The sequence below is a fragment of the Chlamydotis macqueenii genome, chromosome W (assembly GCF_036417535.1).
Source record: "Chlamydotis macqueenii isolate bChlMac1 chromosome W, bChlMac1.mat, whole genome shotgun sequence".
In the NCBI taxonomy this organism is placed as follows: domain Eukaryota; kingdom Metazoa; phylum Chordata; class Aves; order Otidiformes; family Otididae; genus Chlamydotis; species Chlamydotis macqueenii.
In genome coordinates, this window is record NC_141592.1 from 53,884,709 (window position 1) to 53,889,904 (window position 5,196).

Consider the following 5,196-nt stretch of genomic DNA (forward strand, 5'->3'; position numbering starts at 1 on the left):
CCCCTACCCAGCGGGATGGGGGAGAGAAATTGGGAAGAAAGGAAAACTCGTGGGTTGAGATAAAAACAGTTTACTAAAATACTAAAAACTACAAAAATAACAGAATATAAGGATATTAATATATACAAAATATACAAAATGAACAATGTACAATTTCTCACCAACTGATGTCTGAATGACCAACACAGCCTGAACAGCAATCATGGAAACAACACTGAGCAGCAAGCAAAGAGGGGAGAGCAAGCCAGCAAGGTAGAGGGAACGATGCCAGCAAGCAAGAGAGAAGAATAGGATGCCAAGGGTGCCTGAATGGGTGCCAGAATGGAATGCCCAAATGGAATGGATGCCCCCTCCCATGGGCAACCCCCACTTATGTATTGAGCATGACGTTTATGGCATGGAATACTCTCTTTGGCCAGTTTGGGTCAACTGTTCTGTCTGTCTCCCTCCCAGCTTCCTGCACCTGCACATTAGCAAGACCTGAAAAGCCAGACAGTGTCCTTGGTCTCCTTAGCAACAACTCATATCATCAGTGTGTTTATCAACACTCTTCACACATGAAATCCAAAACACATCGATTACTGAGAGGAAAATTAACTCCGTCCCTGCCAAAACCAGGACTTTGTAAGATATTACAACAGACAGAACAAATACCTCACACTACAGAGTAAGGAACCTGTGGTAGGCTTTGAGCATTCATTTAACACTTGCCACTGAAAAGTAGATAGCCTGAGTAGATCCTGGCACTCTGAATTGCAGTGGTTAAGATTCCATCTTCCTTCAAGGTTGTTGTGAATCCACAATATTGTCATCAATTTGCTCTTTCTAATTGTCCTGGTTCTGGCCAGGATAGAGTTAATATTCACCTGAGCTGGGTGGAGAACTGAAGCTGGTGGCCCCTATGGCTGGGATAGTTAACTAATTAGCTAACAGCTGGGGTTAATTTACCCAAATTAGCCAAAGGGCTCTTCCATCCCATCTGACCTCATGCTCAGTATATAAGTGAGGAGGGTGCTAAAGGGAGCCTCATGCTATGTGGGAAGAAACTGTGTGTGGAGATTTGTTGTGAGCCATTATACTGTATTTGTATTCCATCACTGTTTTGTTTTCTTCTGTTATTACTGTTAAATTTACTTTTTGTTCAATCTCAACCCACCTGGTTTTGGTTTTTTTTTTTTTCCTGGTTTTCTTTTGTTTACCAATTCTCCCCCTGTTCTCTCAGAGGGTGGGGGGAGTGAGAGAGAGACTGCATAGTCTGGTCCCCATCAGGGCTGAACTACGACAGAATCTAATGAAATAATTAAGTTTACCCTTTTCCTTATTTGCATATACCCATATAAGTAGGTCTTGCATTGTTATACAAATTAAACTTTTAATTACGAATACCAGGAAAATAGGCTAAACATTGCATGCAATCGTGGCTTGTATTTCCATGAAAGTATAGCTATTTACTGCACAAATCAAATGCGGCAACTCACTTTGAATTTATACAATCAGGTGTTACATCTACATGAAGTTTCATAATTCACCTATACATATGCATGACCTATCCCCGCTTCGTATTAAAATTAGTCCCAAGGGGTCATTTTCATAAACTCCCCCCATCTGCGCTTGCGCAGTGCCTCCTGGTGGTGGTCGTCGGGGGTCGTGGGGATGAAGATGAGCTGTTCCTCTTCGTCACCGCTAGTAACCCTTTGTTTTCGCGCAGACTCGGTTATGCTTTGGTTCTTGTCCAAACCGCAGGGTCAGTTCTGGCTGGTTCATACAGAAGGCCCCTCAGCTCTTATCAAGAACTGGGGATACAAAACTTCTTGCTTCAGATATTCTACACAATGGCTAGTTAGTAAAGCATAAAGCACCATCTGTCTTAGTATGCACAGCTGCAATTGATTAATGCTTATACCTACTTAGGAGTTTTCTTTTAACCCCTTCTCTCAGTCCCCCCTTTTCTAGGAAATTAGTAAATTCTTTTACTACATTTTAATATGATGTCTCCCTTCTCAGCACTTTCTCGAAATATTTGTCAGACTCAAGCCTTTGTCGTAATTGGTTCTTCTTCCAATCACTATAGGAACTTCCTGTATTCTGAAAACACCAGAGGCCACATCGAATCACCATGCAAAGAATTATGATCAGAACTATGATTATGTTTGCCGCGATAAATAATTGCTTTAACCATGCTAAGTTTGGCAACCAAGAGGTTAGTTTCTCCCATAAGTCAGAAAACCCCCAGAAGGTGTTGTCCCCGGTTATCTCATGGAAAATTTTAGTCTGTTCCCAGATTCCTGACAAGTCCCTTTCTACCCTTTGTTCTTGATCTACATATGTACAACAATGTTCACCTATGGCAGTACACAATCCCCCTTGCTGGGCAAACAGCATATCCAAACCTAATCTATTCTGGATGACCATTTTCTTTTAGAGATGAAGTTTCCTCTTGGAGGGCCTGAATTGCATCCCTTGTCGTGGTGCCGAGAGCTTCCATAGTAGCTGAAATATTCACTAGTGCCTTCTCTAATTCACTCACTCCCAACCATGGAATAAGCCACCTCGCAAAGCTATGAAAGCCAGTGGGCCTGTCTATCAAGGGGTTGCTGCCACGTCTGTGCCTAAAGGATTGCATGTATGTGCATAGGAATCTTGGTGTGTTGAGGTGGGTTAGGTCTTTTCTAACAATAATATTTGGTACTATAATCCCCATAGTGCACCGACCAGCCCAATGTAATGGTAAAACTTTATACCCTGTACGCCCACAAATCCAATACCAACCACGTAGGGCGGGGAGCCCGATCACTGTGATGCTTTCAGTCCATGTCGTCCACCAGTTAGCGATTGACATTGTCTGCGGCCTCTGGGGGCTTTCATTTTCTGAGGCGGGGGCTGGCGTGGGAGAGATGAAGTCTAATAATCCCGGAATGCATTTAGTACAGTTGGGGTATTGTCCTACAAATGTTGCATTGCTACATCGTGTATCGAGGTGCCCCAAGCTACAACTACAGTTTGTTACCCATGAATCAAAATTGTCAGGCCTCAGTCCGTTTGAATCACACTCCATACCTTCATTCCGCACATTGTCACACCTTCGGCTACACGTTGTACTTTGGGTTTCATCCCCCAGATTTAGGTCTATTTGCCAATCAAGATCCCCCGGTCTTACATTTTTAGATCATTAAAAAGGGTGCTGTGACCGGGTTTGGGGTCTGGGAATATTATAGCTGTCACAGGGTGTCCACTTTCCGTGTTCCTCGGTAAGTGAGAGCACAACCAGCAATCAGACAGATTCATGACCTTAGCAACCTTTTCATGAAGTTGCAAAAATGCGTTATCCTCCTATGCCCCGACTCCCTTCATCAGAATAGTGATAGTGGTTAACACCGCGATAACACGAGTTTTTGAGGCTGTACTTGTGTGACCCTCCATGTAGACTTGGGTGCTCTTTTTACCCTAGTGTGGTGTATCCAGGCGTTTTGCTCCTTGATCTTGATTGCTGTGAAGGAGATGAGGAGTACCTGGTACGGTCCTTCCCACTGTGGTTCCAGGGTTTTCTCTGTAAGAGACTTTACATATACATAATCTCCAGGTTGGATATCATGTACAGGTTCATCTAGACCTCTTCCTCGGGTCCCAATCACATGCTTTCTGATTTTATTAATCTGTTTGCCCAAGGCCACCATGTAGGAAGTCATAATTTCGTCCCCAGTTTGCATAGATATCCCCTTTTGTATCTCATAGGGTCGCCCATACAAAATTTCAAAGGGACTCAGTCCTTCTCTCGCCCTTGGTCTCGTTCGTGTACGCAAAAGGGCTAAAGGGAGAGACTGAGGCCATGTCAGGTTTGCTTCTTGTCCCAATTTCACAATTTGCTGTTTGATTAAGTGGTTCATTTTCTCCACTTGGCCACTCGACTGAGGGCGGTATGGGGTATGAAGTTGCCAATCTATTCCCAAATGGTGGCTAATTTGTTGTACTATTTTTGAGACAAAATGTGGTCCTCTGTCAGAGGACATGGTTGCTGGAACCCCAAAGCGTGGTATTATCTCTTGTACCAATACTTTAGTTACCTCCCGGGCTTTAGCTGTTCTGGTCGGAAATGCTTCTGGCCAACCTGAAAAGGTGTCAGTTAATACCAGTAAATATCAGTACCCCCCTTTTCTTGGAAGTTCTGTAAAATCAACCTGCCATTGTTGTCCAGGCCCATTGCCCTTCCCAATCTGGCCCATTTCTGGTTTGGGAGTATTTTTAGGATTAGTTTGGAGGCAAAGGTCACACTGTTGAGTCACCTGTCTCACTGTGGTATATAAGTTTCTGGCTACAATTTCTCTTATTAAATGTTTATACAGAGCCTCTGTTCCCCAATGCCTTTTTCTATGTTCCTCCTGTATCAAGTGCCACAGTAAACAAGAGGGAATAATTAGTCTTCCCTGTGGGGTATACGCCCACCCCTCTTCATTATATGACCCTTCTAAGTCTGTAATAAGTTTCTGATCTTCCTTGGTATATTCTGGCTTACCTTGTAGGGAGATTTGCCTATCAGGAATTAGGGCCCCTTCTAGTTTTACCTTCGTTTTGGCCACTTGTTTTGCCTCTCTGTCCGCCAGCTCATTCCCTTTCTCCAAATCTGAGCTCACTTTCTGGTGTGCCTTAATATGCATAATTGCCACTTTCTCAGGGAGCTGAACAGCTTCTAGTAGCTTCAGAATCTCTTTTGCATATTTGATATTTTTCCCTTGAGAGGTCAATAGTCCTCTTTCTTTCCAAATTGCTCCATGTGCATGCACAACTCCGAAGGCATATTTTGAGTCCGTGTAAATGTTCACAACCTTGCCCTGGGCCAATTCCAAGGCTCGGGTTAGGGCAATTATTTCTGCCTTCTGTGCGGAGGTGTTCATGGGCAAAGGCCCTGATTCTATTACCTCTTGACTGGTGGTGATGGCATATCCTGCATGTTGGTTGCCATTTAAGACATAACTGCTCCCGTCTGTGAACCGGTTTTCTCCGTTTTCCATGGGGCTGTCCTTCAGGTCTGGGCGGCTTGCATATGTTGCTTCAATGGTTTCCAAACAGTCATGATGCACTGGTTCTCCTGTGTTCCCGCTAAGAAAAGAAGCTGGGTTGACAATGTTAGTGACTATAATTTCCACGTCATCCTGTTCTACCAATACAGCTTGATATCTCAGGAATCTTTGTGGAGAGAGC